Source organism: Engystomops pustulosus, chromosome 11 (assembly GCF_040894005.1).
Source record: "Engystomops pustulosus chromosome 11, aEngPut4.maternal, whole genome shotgun sequence".
Classification (NCBI taxonomy): Eukaryota; Metazoa; Chordata; class Amphibia; order Anura; family Leptodactylidae; genus Engystomops; species Engystomops pustulosus.
The window spans coordinates 34,618,339-34,638,039 of record NC_092421.1 but is presented as its reverse complement, the minus strand read 5'-3'; positions in this window follow the sequence as shown (position 1 = coordinate 34,638,039).

Genomic DNA, 19,701 nt, shown 5'->3' with positions numbered 1-19,701 from the left:
TACCTCATAGTAGTGGTAGTCATGGTTCCCTTATAGTAGTGTTAGTCATGGTTACCTTATAGTAGCGGTAGTCATGGTTACCTCATAGTAGTGGTAGTCATGGTTCCCTCATAGTAGTGGTAGCCATGGTTCCTTCATAATATTGGTAGTCATGGTTCCCTTATAGTAGTGGTAGCCATGGTTACCTCATAGTAGTGGTAGTCATGGTTTCCTCATAGTAGTGGTAGCCATGGTTCCCTCATATTATTGGTAGTCATGGTTCCCTTATAGTAGTGGTAGCCATGGTTACCTCATAGTAGTGGTAGTCATGGTTTCCTCATAGTAGTGGTAGTCATGGTTCCCTCATAGTAGTGGCAGTCATAGTTCCCTCATAGTAGTGGTAGCCATGGTTCCCTCATAGTAGTGGTAGTCATGGTTCCCTCATAGTAGTGGTAGTCATGGTTCCCTCATAGTAGTGGTAGTCATGTTTACCTCATAGTAGTGGTAGTCATGCTTCCGTCTTAGTAGTGGTAGTCATGGTTACCTCATAGTAGTGGTAGTCATGGTTCCCTCATAGTAGTGGTAGTCATGTTTACCTCATAGTAGTGGTAGTCATGCTTCCGTCTTAGTAGTGGTAGTCATGGTTACCTCATAGTAGTGGTAGTCATGGTTCCCTCATAGTAATGGTAGCCATGGGTCCCTCATAGTGGTAGCCATGGTTACCTCATAGTAGTGGTAGTCATGGTTCCCTCATAGTAGTGGTAGTCATGGTTCCCTCATAGTAGTGGTAGCCATGGTTCCGTCATAGTAGTGGTAGTCATGTTTACCTTATAGTAGTGGTAGTCATGCTTCCGTCTTAGTAGTGGTAGTCATGGTTACCTCATAGTAGTGGTAGTCATGGTTCCCTCATAGTAATGGTAGCCATGGTTTCCTCATAGTAGTGGTAGCCATGGTTCCCTCATATTATTGGTAGTCATGGTTCCCTTATAGTAGTGGTAGCCATGGTTACCTCATAGTAGTGGTAGTCATGGTTTCCTCATAGAAGTGGTAGTCATAGTTCCCTCATAGTAGTGGTAGTCTTGGTTCCCTCATAGTAGTGGTAGTCTTGGTTCCCTCATAGTACTGGTAGTCATGGTTTCCTCATAGAAGTGGTAGTCATAGTTCCCTCATAGTAGTGGTTGTCATGGTTACCTCGAAGTAGTGGTAGTTATGGTTCCCTCATAGTAGTGGTAGCCATGGTTCCCTCATAGTAGTGGTAGTCATGGTTCCCTCATAGTAGTGGTAGCCATGGTTCCCTCATAGTAGTGGTAGCCATGGTTCCCTCATAGTACTGGTAGCCATGGTTACCTCATAGTAGTGGTAGTCATGGTTCCCTCATAGTAGTGGTAGTCATGGTTCCCACATAGTAGTGGTAGTCATGGTTCCCTCATAGTAGTGGTAGTCATGGTTCCCTCATAGTAGTGGTAGCCATGGTTCCCTCATAGTAGTGGTAGTCATGGTTACCTCATAGTAGTGGTAGCCATGGTTCCCTCATAGTAGTGGTAGTCATGGTTCCCTTATAGTAGTGGTAGCCATGGTTACCTCATAGTAGTTGTAGTCATGGTTTCCTCATAGTAGTGGTAGTCATGGTTCCCTTATAGTAGTGGTAGCTATGGTTCCCTCATAATAGTGGTAGTCATAGTTCCCTCATAGTAGTAGTAGCCATGGTTCCCTCATAGTAGTGGTAGTCATGGTTCCCTCATAGTACTGGTAGCCATTGTTCCCTCATAGTACTGGTAGCCATGGTTCCCTCATAGTACTGGTAGCCATGGTTACCTCATAGTAGTGGTAGTCATGGTTCCCTCATAGTAGTGGTAGTCATGGTTCCCTCATAGTAGTGGTAGCCATGGTTACCTCATAGTAGTGGTAGTCATGGTTCCCTCATAGTAGTGGTAGTCATGGTTCCCTCATAGTAGTGGTAGTCATAGTTCCCTCATAGTAGTGGTAGTCATGGTTCCGTCATAGTAGTGGTAGCCATGGTTCCCTCATAGTAATGGTAGTCATGGTTCCCTCATAGTAATGGTAGTCATGGTTCCGTCATAGTAGTGGTAGTCATGGTTACCTCGAAGTAGTGGTAGTTATGGTCCCCTCATAGTAGTTGTAGTCATGGTTCTCTCATAGTAGTGGTAGTCATGGTTCCATCATAGTAGTGGTAGTCATGGTTCCGTCATAATAGTGGTAGTCATGGTTCCCCTATAGTAGTGGTAGTCATGGTTACCTCGTAGTAGTGGTAGTCATGGTTCCCTCATAGTAGTGGTAGTTATAGTTCCATCATAGTAGTGGTAGCCATGGTTCCCTTATAGTAGTAGTCATGGTTCCCTCATAGTAGTGGTAACCATGGTTCCATCATAGTAGTGGTAGCCATGGTTACCTCATAGTAGTGGTAGCCATGGTTCCATCATAGTAGTGTTGGTTATGGTTCCCTCATAGTAGTGGTAGTCATGGTTCCCTCATAGTAGTGGTAGTCATGCTTCCGTCATAGTAGTGGTAGTCATGGTTCCCCTCATAATAGTGGTAGTCATGGTGACCTCATAGTAGTGGTAGTCATGGTTCCCTCATTGTAGTGGTGGTCATTGTTCCCTCATAGTAGTGGTATCCATGGTTCCCTCATAGTAGTGGTAGTCATGGTTCCCCTCATAATAGTGGTAGTCATGGTGACCTCATAGTAGTGGTAGTTATGGTTCCCTCATTGTAGTGGTAGTCATGGATCCCCATATTAATGGTAGTCATGGTTCCCTCATAGTAGTGGTAGTCATGGTTCCCTCATTGTAGTGGTAGCCATGGTTCCCTCATAGTAGTGGTAGCCATGGTTACCTCATGGTAGTGGTAGCCATGGTTACTTCATTGTAGTGGTAGCCATGGTTCCCTCATTGTAGTGGTAGCCATGGTTCCCTCATAGTAGTGGTATCCATGGTTACCTCATAGTAGTGGTAGCCATCGTTACCTCATTGTAGTGGTAGTCATGGTTCCCTCATTGTAGTGGTAGCCATGGTTCCCTCATAGTTCTGGTAGCCATGGTTCCCTCATAGTAGTGGTAGTCATGGATCCCTCATAGTAGTGGTAGTCATGGTTCCCTCATAGTAGTGGTAGTCATGGTTCCCTCATAGTAGTGGTAGTCATGGTTCCCTCATAGTAGTGGTAGCCATGGTTACCTCATAGTAGTGGTAGTCATGGTTCCCTTATAGTAGTGGTAGCCATGGTTCCCCCATAGTAGTGGTAGTCATGGTTCCCTTATAGTAGTGGTAGCCATGGTTCCCTCATAGTAGTGGTAGCCATGGTTCCCTCATAGTAGTGGTAGCCATAGTTCCATCATAGAAGTGGTAGTCATGGTTCCCTTATAGTAGTGGTAGCCATGGTTCCCTCATAGTAGTGGTAGTCATGGTTCCCTCAGAGTAGTGGTAGTCATGGTTTCCACATAGTAGTGGTAGCCTTGGTTCCCTCATACTAATGGTAGTCATGGTTCCGTCATAGTAGTGGTAGCCATGGTTCCCTCATAGTAATGGTAGTCATGGTTCCCTCATAGTAATGGTAGTCATGGTTCCGTCATAGTAGTGGTAGTCATGGTTACCTCGAAGTAGTGGTAGTTATGGTCCCCTCATAGTAGTTGTAGTCATGGTTCCGTCATAGTAGCGGTAGTCATGGTTACCTCGTAGTAGTGGTAGTCATGGTTCCCCTATAGTAGCGGTAGTCATGGTTACCTCGTAGTAGTGGTAGCCATGGTTCCCTTATAGTAGTAGTCATGGTTCCCTCATAGTAGTGGTAACCATGGTTACCTCATAGTTGTGGTAGCCATGGTTCCATCATAGTAGTGGTAGCCATGGTTACCTCATAGTAGTGGTAGCCATGGTTCCATCATAGTAGTGGTAGTTATGGTTCCCTCATAGTAGTGGTAGTCATGGTTCCCTCATAGTAGTGGTAGTCATGGTTCCCTCATAGTAGTGGTAGTTATGGTTCCCTCATAGTAGTGGTAGCCATGTTTACCTCATAGTAGTGGTAGTCATGCTTCCGTCATAGTAGTGGTAGCCATGGTTCCCTCATAGTAGTGGTAGCCATGGTTCCATCATAGAAGTGGTAGTCATGGTTCCCTTATAGTAGTGGTAGCCATGGTTCCCTCATAGTAGTGGTAGTCATGGTTCCCTCATAGTAGTGGAAGTCATGGTTCCGTCATAGTAGTGGTAGCCATGGTTCCCTCATAGTAATGGTAGTCATGGTTCCCTCATAGTAATGGAAGTCATGGTTCCGTCATAGTAGTGGTAGCCATGTTTCCCTCATAGTAGTGGTAGTTATGGTCCCCTCATAGTAGTTGTAGTCATGGTTCTCTCATAGTAGTGGTAGTCATGGTTCCGTCATAGTAGTGGTAGTCATGGTTCCGTCATAGTAGTGGTAGTCATGGTTCCCCTATAGTAGTGGTAGTCATGGTTACCTCGTAGTAGTGGTAGTCATGGTTCCCTCATAGTAGTGGTAGTTATAGTTCCGTCATAGTAGTGGTAGCCATGGTTCCCTTATAGTAGTGGTAGTCATGGTTCCCTCATAGTAGTGGTAGTCATGGTTCCCTCATAGTAGTGGTAGCCATGGTTCCATCATAGTAGTGGTAGCCATGGTTACCTCATAGTAGTGGTAGCCATGGTTCCATCATAGTAGTGGTAGTTATGGTTCCCTCATAGTAGTGGTAGTCATGGTTCCCTCATAGTAGTGGTAGCCATTTTTAACTCATAGTAGTGGTAGTCATGCTTCCGTCATAGTAGTGGTAGTCATGGTTCCCCTCATAATAGTGGTAGTCATGGTGACCTCATAGTAGTGGTAGTCATGGTTCCCTCATAGTAGTGGTAGTCATGGTTCCCTCATTGTAGTGGTAGTCATTGTTCCCTCATAGTAGTGGTAGTCATGGTTCCCCTCATAATAGTGGTAGTCATGGTGACCTCATAGTAGTGGTAGTCATGGTTCCCTCATTGTAGTGGTAGTCATGGATCCCCATATTAATGGTAGTCATGGTTCCCTCATAGTAGTGGTAGTCATGGTTCCCTCGTTGTAGTGGTAGTCATTGTTACCTCATAGTACTGGTAGCCATGGTTCCCTCATTGTAGTGGTAGCCATGGTTCCCTCATAGTAGTGGTAGTCATGGTTCCCTCATTGTAGTGGTAGTCATGGATCCCCATATTAATGGTAGTCATGGTTCCCTCATAGTAGTGGTAGTCATGGTTCCCTCATAGTAGTGGTAGCCATGGTTCCCTCATTGTAGTGGTAGCTATGGTTCCCTCATAGGAGTGGTAGCCATGGTTCCCTCATAGTAGTGGTAGCCATGGTTACCTCATAGTAGTGGTAGCCATGGTTCCATCATAGTAGTGGTAGTCATGGTTACCTCATAGTAGTGGTAGTCATGGTTCCCTCATAGTAGTGGTAGTCATGGTTCCATCATACTAGTGGTAGTCATGGTTCCCTCATAGTAGTGGTAGCCATGTTTACCTCATAGTAGTGGTAGTCATGGTTCCATCATACTAGTGGTAGTCATGGTTCCCTCATAGTAGTGGTAGCCATGTTTACCTCATAGTAGTGGTAGTCATGCTTCCGTCATAGTAGTGGTAGCCATGGTTACCTCATAGTAGTGGTAGCCATGGTTACCTCAGAGTAGTGGTAGTCATGGTTCCCTCATAGTAGTGGTAGCCATGTTTACCTCATAGTAGTGGTAGTCATGGTTCCATCATACTAGTGGTAGTCATGGTTCCCTCATAGTAGTTATAGCCATGTTTACCTCATAGTAGTGGTAGTCATGCTTCCGTCATAGTAGTGGTAGTCATGGTTACCTCATAGTAGTGGTAGTCATGGTTCCCTCATAGTAATGGTAGCCATGTTTCCCTCATAGTAGTGGTAGTCATGGATCCCTTATAGTAGTGTTAGTCATGGTTACCTTATAGTAGCGGTAGCCATGGTTACCTTATAGTTGTGGTAGTCATGGTTCCCTCATAGTAGTGGTAGCCATGGTTCCCTCATAGTAGTGGTAGTTATGGTCCCCTCATACTGGTGGTAGCCATGGTTCCCTCATATTATTGGTAGTCATGGTTCCCTTATAGTAGTGGTAGCCATGGTTACCTCATAGTAGTGGTAGTCATGGTTTCCTTATAGTAGTGGTAGTCATAGTTCCCTCATAGTAGTGGTAGTCATGGTTCCCTCATAGTACTGGTAGCCGTGGTTACCTCATAGTAGTGGTAGTCATGGTTCCCTCATAGTAGTGGTAGGCATGGTTCCCTCATAGTACTGGTAGCCATGGTTACCTCATAGTAGTGGTAGTCATGGTTCCCTCATAGTAGTGGTAGTCATGGTTCCCTCATAGTAGTGGTAGCCATGGTTACCTCATAGTAGTGGTAGTCATGGTTCCCTCATAGTAGTGGTAGTCATGGTTCCCTCATAGTAGTGGTAGCCATGGTTCCCTCATAGTAGTGGTAGTCATGTTTACCTTATAGTAGTGGTAGTCATGCTTCCGTCTTAGTAGTGGTAGTCATGGTTACCTCATAGTAGTGGTAGTCATGGTTCCCTCATAGTAATGGTAGCCATGGGTCCCTCATAGTAGTGGTAGCCATGGTTACCTCATAGTAGTGGTAGTCATGGTTCCCTTATAGTAGTGTTAGTCATGGTTACCTTATAGTAGCGGTAGTCATGGTTACCTCATAGTAGTGGTAGTCATGGTTCCCTCATAGTAGTGGTAGCCATGGTTCCTTCATAATATTGGTAGTCATGGTTCCCTTATAGTAGTGGTAGCCATGGTTACCTCATAGTAGTGGTAGTCATGGTTTCCTCATAGTAGTGGTAGCCATGGTTCCCTCATATTATTGGTAGTCATGGTTCCCTTATAGTAGTGGTAGCCATGGTTACCTCATAGTAGTGGTAGTCATGGTTTCCTCATAGTAGTGGTAGTCATGGTTCCCTCATAGTAGTGGCAGTCATAGTTCCCTCATAGTAGTGGTAGCCATGGTTCCCTCATAGTAGTGGTAGTCATGGTTCCCTCATAGTAGTGGTAGTCATGGTTCCCTCATAGTAGTGGTAGTCATGTTTACCTCATAGTAGTGGTAGTCATGCTTCCGTCTTAGTAGTGGTAGTCATGGTTACCTCATAGTAGTGGTAGTCATGGTTCCCTCATAGTAGTGGTAGTCATGTTTACCTCATAGTAGTGGTAGTCATGCTTCCGTCTTAGTAGTGGTAGTCATGGTTACCTCATAGTAGTGGTAGTCATGGTTCCCTCATAGTAATGGTAGCCATGGGTCCCTCATAGTGGTAGCCATGGTTACCTCATAGTAGTGGTAGTCATGGTTCCCTCATAGTAGTGGTAGTCATGGTTCCCTCATAGTAGTGGTAGCCATGGTTCCGTCATAGTAGTGGTAGTCATGTTTACCTTATAGTAGTGGTAGTCATGCTTCCGTCTTAGTAGTGGTAGTCATGGTTACCTCATAGTAGTGGTAGTCATGGTTCCCTCATATTAATGGTAGCCATGGTTTCCTCATAGTAGTGGTAGCCATGGTTCCCTCATATTATTGGTAGTCATGGTTCCCTTATAGTAGTGGTAGCCATGGTTACCTCATAGTAGTGGTAGTCATGGTTTCCTCATAGAAGTGGTAGTCATAGTTCCCTCATAGTAGTGGTAGTCTTGGTTCCCTCATAGTAGTGGTAGTCTTGGTTCCCTCATAGTACTGGTAGTCATGGTTTCCTCATAGAAGTGGTAGTCATAGTTCCCTCATAGTAGTGGTTGTCATGGTTACCTCGAAGTAGTGGTAGTTATGGTTCCCTCATAGTAGTGGTAGCCATGGTTCCCTCATAGTAGTGGTAGTCATGGTTCCCTCATAGTAGTGGTAGCCATGGTTCCCTCATAGTAGTGGTAGCCATGGTTCCCTCATAGTACTGGTAGCCATGGTTACCTCATAGTAGTGGTAGTCATGGTTCCCTCATAGTAGTGGTAGTCATGGTTCCCACATAGTAGTGGTAGTCATGGTTCCCTCATAGTAGTGGTAGTCATGGTTCCCTCATAGTAGTGGTAGCCATGGTTCCCTCATAGTAGTGGTAGTCATGGTTACCTCATAGTAGTGGTAGCCATGGTTCCCTCATAGTAGTGGTAGTCATGGTTCCCTTATAGTAGTGGTAGCCATGGTTACCTCATAGTAGTTGTAGTCATGGTTTCCTCATAGTAGTGGTAGTCATGGTTCCCTTATAGTAGTGGTAGCTATGGTTCCCTCATAATAGTGGTAGTCATAGTTCCCTCATAGTAGTAGTAGCCATGGTTCCCTCATAGTAGTGGTAGTCATGGTTCCCTCATAGTACTGGTAGCCATTGTTCCCTCATAGTACTGGTAGCCATGGTTCCCTCATAGTACTGGTAGCCATGGTTACCTCATAGTAGTGGTAGTCATGGTTCCCTCATAGTAGTGGTAGTCATGGTTCCCTCATAGTAGTGGTAGCCATGGTTACCTCATAGTAGTGGTAGTCATGGTTCCCTCATAGTAGTGGTAGTCATGGTTCCCTCATAGTAGTGGTAGTCATAGTTCCCTCATAGTAGTGGTAGTCATGGTTCCGTCATAGTAGTGGTAGTCATAGTTCCCTCATAGTACTGGTAGCCATGGTTCCCTCATAGTAGTGGTAGCCATGGTTCCCTCATAGTAGTGGTATTCATGGTTCCCTCATAGTAGTGGTAGCCATGATTCCCTCATAGTAGTGGTAGTCATGGTTCCCTCATAGTAGCGGTAGACATGGTTCTCTCATAGTATTGCTAGCCATGGTTCCCTCATAGTAGTGGTAGCCATGGTTCCATCATAGAAGTGGTAGTCATGGTTCCCTTATAGTAGTGGTAGCCATGGTTCCCTCATAGTAGTGGTAGTCATGGTTCCCTCATAGTAGTGGTAGTCATGGTTTCCACATAGTAGTGGTAGCCTTGGTTCCCTCATACTAGTGGTAGTCATGGTTCCGTCATAGTAGTGGTAGCCATGGTTCCCTCATAGTAATGGTAGTCATGGTTCCCTCATAGTAATGGTAGTCATGGTTCCGTCATAGTAGTAGTTGTCATGGTTACCTCGAAGTAGTGGTAGTTATGGTTCCCTCATAGTAGTGGTAGCCATGGTTCCCTCATAGTAGTGGTAGTCATGGTTCCGTCATAGTAGTGGTAGTCATGGTTCCCCTATAGTAGTGGTAGCCATGGTTACCTGGTAGTAGTGGTAGTCATGGTTCTCTCATAGTTATGGTAACCATGGTTCCCTTATAGTAGTGGTAGCCATGGTTCCATCATATTAGTGGTAGCCATGGTTCCCTCATAGTAGTGGTAGCCATGGTTACCTCATAGTAGTGGTAGTCATGGTTCCCTCATAGTAGTGGTAGTCATGGTTCCCTCATAGTAGTGGTAGCCATGGTTCCCTCATAGTAGTGGTAGTCATGGTTTCCACATAGTAGTGGTAGCCTTGGTTCCCTCATACTAGTGGTAGTCATGGTTCCGTCATAGTAGTGGTAGCCATGGTTCCCTCATAGTAATGGTAGTCATGGTTCCCTCATAGTAATGGTAGTCATGGTTCCGTCATAGTAGTGGTTGTCATGGTTACCTCGAAGTAGTGGTAGTTATGGTTCCCTCATAGTAGTGGTAGCCATGGTTCTCTCATAGTAGTGGTAGTCATGGTTCCGTCATAGTAGTGGTAGTCATGGTTCCCCTATAGTAGTGGTAGCCATGGTTACCTGGTAGTAGTGGTAGTCATGGTTCTCTCATAGTAGTGGTAACCATGGTTCCCTTATAGTAGTGGTAGCCATGGTTCCATCATATTAGTGGTAGCCATGGTTCCCTCATAGTAGTGGTAGCCATGGTTACCTCATAGTAGTGGTAGTCATGGTTCCCTCATAGTAGTGGTAGTCATGGTTCCCTCATAGTAGTGGTAGCCATGGTTCCCTCATAGTGGTGGTAGTCATGGTTCCCTCATAGTAGTGGTAGTCATGGTTACCTCATAGTAGTGGTAGCCATGGTTCCCTCATAGTAGTGGTAGTCATGGTTCCCTTATAGTAGTGGTAGCCAAGGTTACCTCATAGTAGTGGTAGTCATGGTTTCCTCATAGTAGTGGTAGTCATAGTTCCCTCATAGTAGTGGTAGTCATGGTTCCCTCATAGTACTGGTAGCCATGGTTCCCTCATAGTAGTGGTAGTAATGGTTCCCTCATAGTATTGGTAGGCATGGTTCCCTCATAGTACTGGTAGCCATGGTTACCTCATAGAAGTGGTAGTCATGGTTCCCTCATAGTAGTGGTAGTCATGGTTCCCTCATAGTAGTGGTAGCCATGGTTACCTCATAGTAGTGGTAGCCATGGTTACCTCATAGTAGTGGTAGTCATGGTTCCCTCATAGTAGTGGTAGTCATGGTTCCCTCATAGTAGTGGTAGCCATGGTTCCCTCGTAGTAGTGGTAGTCATGGTTCCCTCATAGTAGTGGTAGTCATGGTTACCTCATAGTAGTGGTAGCCATGGTTCCCTCATAGTAGTGGTAGTCATGGTTCCCTTATAGTAGTGGTAGCCATGGTTAACTCATAGTAGTGGTAGTCATGGTTTCCTCATAGTAGTGGTAGTCATAGTTCCCTCATAGTAGTGGTAGTCATGGTTCCCTCATAGTACTGGTAGTCATGGTTCCCTCATAGTACTGGTAGCCATGGTTACCTCATAGTAGTGGTAGTCATGGTTCCCTCATAGTAGTGGTAGCCATGGTTACCTCATAGTAGTGGTAGTCATGGTTCCCTCATAGTTCTGGTAGCCATGGTTCCCTCATAGTAGTGGTAGTCATGGTTCCCTCATAGTAGTGGTAGCCATGGTTCCCTCATAGTAGTGGTAGTCTTGGTTCCCTCATAGTAGTGGTAGCCATGGTTCCCTCATAGTAGTGGTAGTCATGGTTCCGTCATAGTAGTGGTAGTCATAGTTCCCTCATAGTAGTGGTAGTCATGGTTCCGTCATAGTAGTGGTAGTCATAGTTCCCTCATAGTACTGGTAGCCATGGTTCCCTCATAGTAGTGGTATTCATGGTTCCCTCATAGTAGTGGTAGCCATGATTCCCTCATAGTAGTGGTAGTCATGGTTACCTTATAGTAGCGGTAGACATGGTTCTCTCATAGTATTACTAGCCATGGTTCCCTCATAGTAGTGGTAGCCATGGTTCCATCATAGAAGTGGTAGTCATGGTTCCCTCATAGTAGTGGTAGCCATGGTTCCCTCATAGTAGTGGTAGTCATGGTTCCCTCATAGTAGTGGTAGTCATGGTTTCCACATAGTAGTGGTAGTCATGGTTCCGTCATAGTAGTGGTAGCTATGGTTCCCTCATAGTAGTGGTAGCCATGGTTCCATCATAGAAGTGGTAGTCATGGTTCCCTCATAGTAGTGGTAGCCATGGTTCCCTCATAGTAGTGGTAGTCATGGTTCCCTCATAGTAGTGGTAGTCATGGTTTCCACATAGTAGTGGTAGTCATGGTTCCGTCATAGTAGTGGTAGCTATGGTTCCCTCATAGTAGTGGTAGTCATGGTTCCATCATAGTAGTGGTAGTCATGGTTCCCTCATAAAAGTGGTAGTCATGGTTACCTCATAGTAGTGGTAGTCATGGTTCCCTCATAGTAATGGTAGCCATGGTTCCCTCATAGTAGTGGTAGTCATGGTTCCCTTCTATTAGTGGTAGTCATGGTTCCCTCATAGTAGTGGTAGCCATGGTTCCCTCATAGTAGTGGTAGTCATGGTTACCTTATAGTAACGGTAGTCATGGTTCCCTCATAGTAGTGGTAGTCATGGTTCCCTCATAGTAGTGGTAGCCATGGTTACCTCATAGTAGTGGTATCCATGGTTACCTCATAGTAGTGGTAGTCATGGTTCCCTCATAGTAGTGGTAGTCATGGTTCCCTCATAGTAGTGGTAGTCATGGTTCCCTCATAGTAGTGGTAGCCATGGTTCCCTCGTAGTAGTGGTAGTCATGGTTCCCTCATAGTAGTGGTAGTCATGGTTACCTCATAGTAGTGGTAGCCATGGTTCCCTCATAGTAGTGGTAGTCATGGTTCCCTTATAGTAGTGGTAGCCATGGTTAACTCATAGTAGTGGTAGTCATGGTTTCCTCATAGTAGTGGTAGTCATAGTTCCCTCATAGTAGTGGTAGTCATGGTTCCCTCATAGTACTGGTAGTCATGGTTCCCTCATAGTACTGGTAGCCATGGTTACCTCATAGTAGTGGTAGTCATGGTTCCCTCATAGTAGTGGTAGCCATGGTTACCTCATAGTAGTGGTAGTCATGGTTCCCTCATAGTTCTGGTAGCCATGGTTCCCTCATAGTAGTGGTAGTCATGGTTCCCTCATAGTAGTGGTAGCCATGGTTCCCTCATAGTAGTGGTAGTCTTGGTTCCCTCATAGTAGTGGTAGCCATGGTTCCCTCATAGTAGTGGTAGTCATGGTTCCGTCATAGTAGTGGTAGTCATAGTTCCCTCATAGTAGTGGTAGTCATGGTTCCGTCATAGTAGTGGTAGTCATAGTTCCCTCATAGTACTGGTAGCCATGGTTCCCTCATAGTAGTGGTATTCATGGTTCCCTCATAGTAGTGGTAGCCATGATTCCCTCATAGTAGTGGTAGTCATGGTTACCTTATAGTAGCGGTAGACATGGTTCTCTCATAGTATTGCTAGCCATGGTTCCCTCATAGTAGTGGTAGCCATGGTTCCATCATAGAAGTGGTAGTCATGGTTCCCTCATAGTAGTGGTAGCCATGGTTCTCTCATAGTAGTGGTAGTCATGGTTCCCTCATAGTAGTGGTAGTCATGGTTTCCACATAGTAGTGGTAGCCTTGGTTCCCTCATACTAGTGGTAGTCATGGTTCCGTCATAGTAGTGGTAGCAATGGTTCCCTCATAGTAATGGTAGTCATGGTTCCCTCATAGTAATGGTAGTCATGGTTCCGTCATAGTAGTGGTAGTCATGGTTACCTCGAAGTAGTGGTAGTTATGGTTTCCTCTTAGTAGTGGTAGCCATGGTTCCCTCATAGTAGTGGTAGTCATGGTTCCCTCATAGTAGTGGTAATCATGGTTCCCCTATAGTAGTGGTAGCCATGGTTACCTGGTAGTAGTGGTAGTCATGGTTCCGTCATAGTAGTGGTAGTCATGGTTTCCCTATAGTAGTGGTAGTCATGGTTACCTTGTAGTAGTGGTAGTCATGGTTCCCCTATAGCAGTGGTAGCCATGGTTCCGTCATAGTAGTGGTAGCCATGGTTCCCTTATAGTAGTAGTCATGGTTCCCACATAGTAGTGGTAACCATGGTTCCCTTATAGTAGTGGTAGCCATGGTTCCATCATAGTAGTGGTAGCCATGGTTCCCTCATAGTAGTGGTAGCCATGGTTACCTCATAGTAGTGGTAGCCATGGTTCCATCATACTAGTAGTAGTCATGGTTACCTCATAGTAGTGGTAGTCATGGTTCCCTCATAGTAGTAGTAGTCATGGTTCCCTCATAGTAGTGGTAGTCATGGTTCCCTCATAGTAGTGGTAGTCATGGTTCCCTCATAGTAGTGGTAGCCATGTTTACCTCATAGTAGTGGTAGTCATGCTTCCGTCATAGTAGTGGTAGTCATGGTTCCCCTCATAAAAGTGGTAGTCATGGTGACCTCATAGTAGTGGTAGTCATGGTTCCCTCATTGTAGTGGTAGTCATGGATCCCCATATTAATGGTAGTCATGGTTCCCTCATAGTAGTGGTAGTCATGGTTCCCTCATTGTAGTGGTAGTCATTGTTCCCTCATAGTAGTGGTATCCATGGTTCCCTCATAGTAGTGGTAGTCATGGTTCCCTCATAGTGTTGGTAGTCATGGTTCCCCCATAGTAATGGTAGTCATGGTTCCCTCATAGTAGTGGTAGTCATGGTTCCGTCATAGTAGTGGTAGCTATGGTTCCCTCATAGTAGTGGTAGTCATGGTTCCATCATAGTAGTGGTAGTCATGGTTCCCTCATACTAGTGGTAGTCATGGTTACCTCATAGTAGTGGTAGTCATGGTTCCCTCATAGTAATGGTAGCCATGGTTCCCTCATAGTAGTGGTAGTCATGGTTCCCTTCTATTAGTGGTAGTCATGGTTCCCTCATAGTAGTGGTAGCCATGGTTCCCTCATATTAGTGGTAGTCATGGTTACCTTATAGTAACGGTAGTCATGGTTCCCTCCTAGTAGTGGTAGTCATGGTTCTCTCATAATAGTGGTAGTCATGGTTCCCTCATAGAAGTGGTAGTCATGATTCCCTCATAGTAGTGTTAGCCATGGTTCCATCATAGTTGTGGTAGTCATGGTTCCCTCATAGTAGTGGTAGTCATGGTTCCTTCATAGTAGTGGTAGTCATGGTTCCCTCATAGTAGTGGTAGCCATGGTTCCCTCATAGAAGTGGTCGTCATGGTTCCCTAATAGTAGTGGTAGTCATAGTTCCCTCATAGTAGTGGTAGCCATGGTTCCCTCGTAGTAGTGGTTGCCATGGTTCCCTCATAGTAGTGGTAGTCATGGTTCCCTCATAGTCGTGTTAGTCATGGTTCCCTCATAGTAGTGGTAGTCATGGTTCCCTTATAGTAGTGGTTGCCATGGTTCCCTCATTGTAGTGGTAGCCATGGTTCCCTCATAGTAGTGGTAGTCATGGTTCCCTCATAGTCGTGTTAGTCATGGTTCCCTCATAGTAGTGGTAGTCATGGTTCCCTTATAGTAGTGGTAGTCATGGTTCCCTCATAGTTTTGGTAGCCATGGTTACCTCATAGTAGTGGTAGCCATGGTTACCTCATAGTAGTGGTAATCATAGTTCCCTCATAGTAGTGGTAGTCATGGTTTCCCCATAGTAGTGGTAATCATGGTTCACTCATAGTAGTGGTAGTCATGGTTCCCTCATAGTAGTGGTAGCCATGGTTACCTCATAGTAGTGGTAGTCATGGTTCCCTCATAGTAGTGGTAGCCATGGTTCCCTCATAGTAGTGGTAGCCATGGTTCCCTCATAGTAGTGGTAGTCATGGTTCCCTCATAGTAGTGGTAGTCATGGTTCCCTCATTGTAGTGGTAGCCATGGTTCCCTCATTGTAGTGGTAGCCATGGTTCCCTCATAGTAGTGGTAGCCATGGTTCCCTCATAGTAGTGGTAGCCATGGTTACCTCATAGTAGTGATAGTCATGGTTACCTCATTGTAGTGGTAGTCATGGTTTCCTCATTGTAGTGGTAGCCATGGTTCCCTCATAGTTCTGGTAGCCATGGTTCCCTCATAGTAGTGGTAGTCATGGTTCCCTCATCGTAGTGGTAGTCATGGTTCCCTCATAGTAGTGGTAGTCATGGTTCCCTCATAGTAGTGGTAGTCATGGTTCCCTCATAGTAGTGGTAGTCATGGTTACCTCATAGTAGTGGTAGCCATGGTTCCCTCATAGTAGTGGTAGCCATGGTTCCCTCATAGTACTGGTAGCCATGGTTCCCTCATAGTTGTGGTAGTCATGGTTACCACATAGTAGTGGTAGCCATGGTTCCCTCATAGTAGTGGTAGCCATGGTTCCCTCATAGTAGTGGTAGCCATGGTTACCTCATAGTAGTGGTAGCCATGGTTCCCTCCTAGTAGTGGTAGTCATGGTTCCCTCATAGTAGTGGTAGCCATGGTTACCTCATACTAGTGGTAGTCATTGTTCCCCCATAGTAGTGGTAGTCATGGTTCCCTTATAGTAGTGGTAGCCATGGTTCCCTCATAGTAGTGGTAGCCATGGTTCCCTCATAGTAGTGGTAGCCATGGTTCTATCATAGTAGTGGTAGTCATGGTTACCTCATAGTAGTGGTAATCATGGTTCCATCATAGTAGTGGTAGTCATGGTTACCTCATAGTAGTGGTAATCATGGTTCCCTCATAGTAGTGGTAGTCATGGTTCCCTCATAGTAGTGGTAGCCATGGTTACCTCATAGTAGTGGTAGCCATGGTTCCCTCATAGTAGTGGTAGCCATAGTTCCCTCATAGTAGTGGTAGTCATGGTTACCTCATAGTGGTGGTAGCTATGGTTCCCTCATAGTAGTGGTAGCTATGGTTACCTCATAGTAGTGGTAGTCATGGTTCCCTCATAGTAGCGGTAGTCATGGTTCCCTCAAAGTAGTGGTAGTCATGGTTCCCCTATAGTAGTGGTAGTCATGGTTCCCTCATAGTAGTGGTAGCCATGTTCCCTCATAGTAGTGGTAGTCATGGTTTCCTCATAGTAGCGGTAGTCATGGTTACCTCATAGTAGTGGTAGTCATGGTTCCCTCATAGTAATGGTAGCCATGGTTCCCTCATAGTAGTGGTAGTCATGGTTCCCTTCTATTAGTGGTAGTCATGGTTCCCTCATAGTAGTGGTAGCCATGGTTCCCTCATAGTAGTGGTAGTCATGGTTACCTTATAGTAACGGTAGTCATGGTTCCCTCATAGTAGTGGTAGTCATGGTTCCCTCATAGTAGTGGTAGCCATGGTTACCTCATAGTAGTGGTAGCCATGGTTACCTCATAGTAGTGGTAGTCATGGTTCCCTCATAGTAGTGGTAGTCATGGTTCCCTCATAGTAGTGGTAGCCATGGTTCCCTCGTAGTAGTGGTAGTCATGGTTCCCTCATAGTAGTGGTAGTCATGGTTACCTCATAGTAGTGGTAGCCATGGTTCCCTCATAGTAGTGGTAGTCATGGTTCCCTTATAGTAGTGGTAGCCATGGTTAACTCATAGTAGTGGTAGTCATGGTTTCCTCATAGTAGTGGTAGTCATACTTCCCTCATAGTAGTGGTAGTCATGGTTCCCTCATAGTACTGGTAGTCATGGTTCCCTCATAGTACTGGTAGCCATGGTTACCTCATAGTAGTGGTAGTCATGGTTCCCTCATAGTAGGGGTAGCCATGGTTACCTCATAGTAGTGGTAGTCATGGTTCCCTCATAGTTCTGGTAGCCATGGTTCCCTCATAGTAGTGGTAGTCATGGTTCCCTCATAGTAGTGGTAGCCATGGTTCCCTCATAGTAGTGGTAGTCTTGGTTCCCTCATAGTAGTGGTAGCCATGGTTCCCTCATAGTAGTGGTAGTCATGGTTCCGTCATAGTAGTGGTAGTCATAGTTCCCTCATAGTAGTGGTAGTCATGGTTCCGTCATAGTAGTGGTAGTCATAGTTCCCTCATAGTACTGGTAGCCATGGTTCCCTCATAGTAGTGGTATTCATGGTTCCCTCATAGTAGTGGTAGCCATGATTCCCTCATAGTAGTGGTAGTCATGGTTACCTTATAGTAGCGGTAGACATGGTTCTCTCATAGTATTGCTAGCCATGGTTCCCTCATAGTAGTGGTAGCCATGGTTCCATCATAGAAGTGGTAGTCATGGTTCCCTCATAGTAGTGGTAGCCATGGTTCTCTCATAGTAGTGGTAGTCATGGTTCCCTCATAGTAGTGGTAGTCATGGTTTCCACATAGTAGTGGTAGCCTTGGTTCCCTCATACTAGTGGTAGTCATAATTCCGTCATAGTAGTGGTAGCCATGGTTCCCTCATAGTAATGGTAGTCATGGTTCCCTCATAGTAATGGTAGTCATGGTTCCGTCATAGTAGTGGTAGTCATGGTTACCTCAAGTAGTGGTAGTTATGGTTTCCTCTTAGTAGTGGTAGCCATGGTTCCCTCATAGTAGTGGTAGTCATGGTTCCCTCATAGTAGTGGTAATCATGGTTCCCCTATAGTAGTGGTAGCCATGGTTACCTGGGAGTAGTGGTAGTCATGGTTCCGTCATAGTAGTGGTTGTCATGGTTTCCCTATAGTAGTGGTAGTCATGGTTACCTTGTAGTAGTGGTAGTCATGGTTCCCCTATAGCAGTGGTAGCCATGGTTTCGTCATAGTAGTGGTAGCCATGGTTCCCTTATAGTAGTAGTCATGGTTCCCTCATAGTAGTGGTAACCATGGTTCCCTTATAGTAGTGGTAGCCATGGTTCCATCATAGTAGTGGTAGCCATGGTTCCCTCATAGTAGTGGTAGCCATGGTTACCTCATAGTAGTGGTAGCCATGGTTCCATCATACTAGTGGTAGTCATGGTTACCTCATAGTAGTGGTAGTCATGGTTCCCTCATAGTAGTAGTAGTCATGGTTCCCTCATAGTAGTGGTAGTCATGGTTCCCTCATAGTAGTGGTAGTCATGGTTCCCTCATAGTAGTGGTAGCCATGTTTACCTCATAGTAGTGGTAGTCATGCTTCCGTCATAGTAGTGGTAGTCATGGTTCCCCTCATAAAAGTGGTAGTCATGGTGACCTCATAGTAGTGGTAGTCATGGTTCCCTCATTGTAGTGGTAGTCATGGATCCCCATATTAATGGTAGTCATGGTTCCCTCATAGTAGTGGTAGTCATGGTTCCCTCATTGTAGTGGTAGTCATTGTTCCCTCATAGTAGTGGTATCCATGGTTCCCTCATAGTAGTGGTAGTCATGGTTCCCTCATAGTGTTGGTAGTCATGGTTCCCCCATAGTAATGGTAGTCATGGTTCCCTCATAGTAGTGGTAGTCATGGTTCCGTCATAGTAGTGGTAGCTATGGTTCCCTCATAGCAGTGGTAGTCATGGTTCCATCATAGTAGTGGTAGTCATGGTTCCCTCATACTAGTGGTAGTCATGGTTACCTCATAGTAGTGGTAGTCATGGTTCCCTCATAGTAATGGTAGCCATGGTTCCCTCATAGTAGTGGTAGTCATGGTTCCCTTCTATTAGTGGTAGTCATGGTTCCCTCATAGTAGTGGTAGCCATGGTTCCCTCATAGTAGTGGTAGTCATGGTTACCTTATAGTAACGGTAGTCATGGTTCCCTCCTAGTAGTGGTAGTCATGGTTCTCTCATAATAGTGGTAGTCATGGTTCCCTCATAGAAGTGGTAGTCATGATTCCCTCATAGTAGTGTTAGCCATGGTTCCATCATAGTTGTGGTAGTCATGGTTCCCTCATAGTAGTGGTAGTCATGGTTCCCTCATAGTAGTGGTAGTCATGGTTCCCTCATAGTAGTGGTAGCCATGGTTCCCTCATAGAAGTGGTCGTCATGGTTCCCTAGTAGTAGTGGTAGTCATAGTTCCCTCATAGTAGTGGTAGCCATGGTTCCCTCGTAGTAGTGGTTGCCATGGTTCCCTCATAGTAGTGGTAGTCATGGTTCCCTCATAGTCGTGTTAGTCATGGTTCCCTCATAGTAGTGGTAGTCATGGTTCCCTTATAGTAGTGGTTGCCATGGTTCCCTCATTGTAGTGGTAGCCATGGTTCCCTCATAGTAGTGGTAGTCATGGTTCCCTCATAGTCGTGTTAGTCATGGTTCCCTCATAGTAGTGGTAGTCATGGTTCCCTTATAGTAGTGGTAGTCATGGTTCCCTCATAGTTTTGGTAGCCATGGTTACCTCATAGTAGTGGTAGCCATGGTTACCTCATAGTAGTGGTAATCATAGTTCCCTCATAGTAGTGGTAGTCATGGTTTCCCCATAGTAGTGGTAATCATGGTTCACTCATAGTAGTGGTAGTCATGGTTCCCTCATAGTAGTGGTAGTCATGGTTCCCTCATAGTAGTGGTAGCCATGGTTACCTCATAGTAGTGGTAGTCATGGTTCCCTCATAGTAGTGGTAGCCATGGTTCCCTCATAGTAGTGGTAGCCATGGTTCCCTCATAGTAGTGGTAGTCATGGTTCCCTCATAGTAGTGGTAGTCATGGTTCCCTCATTGTA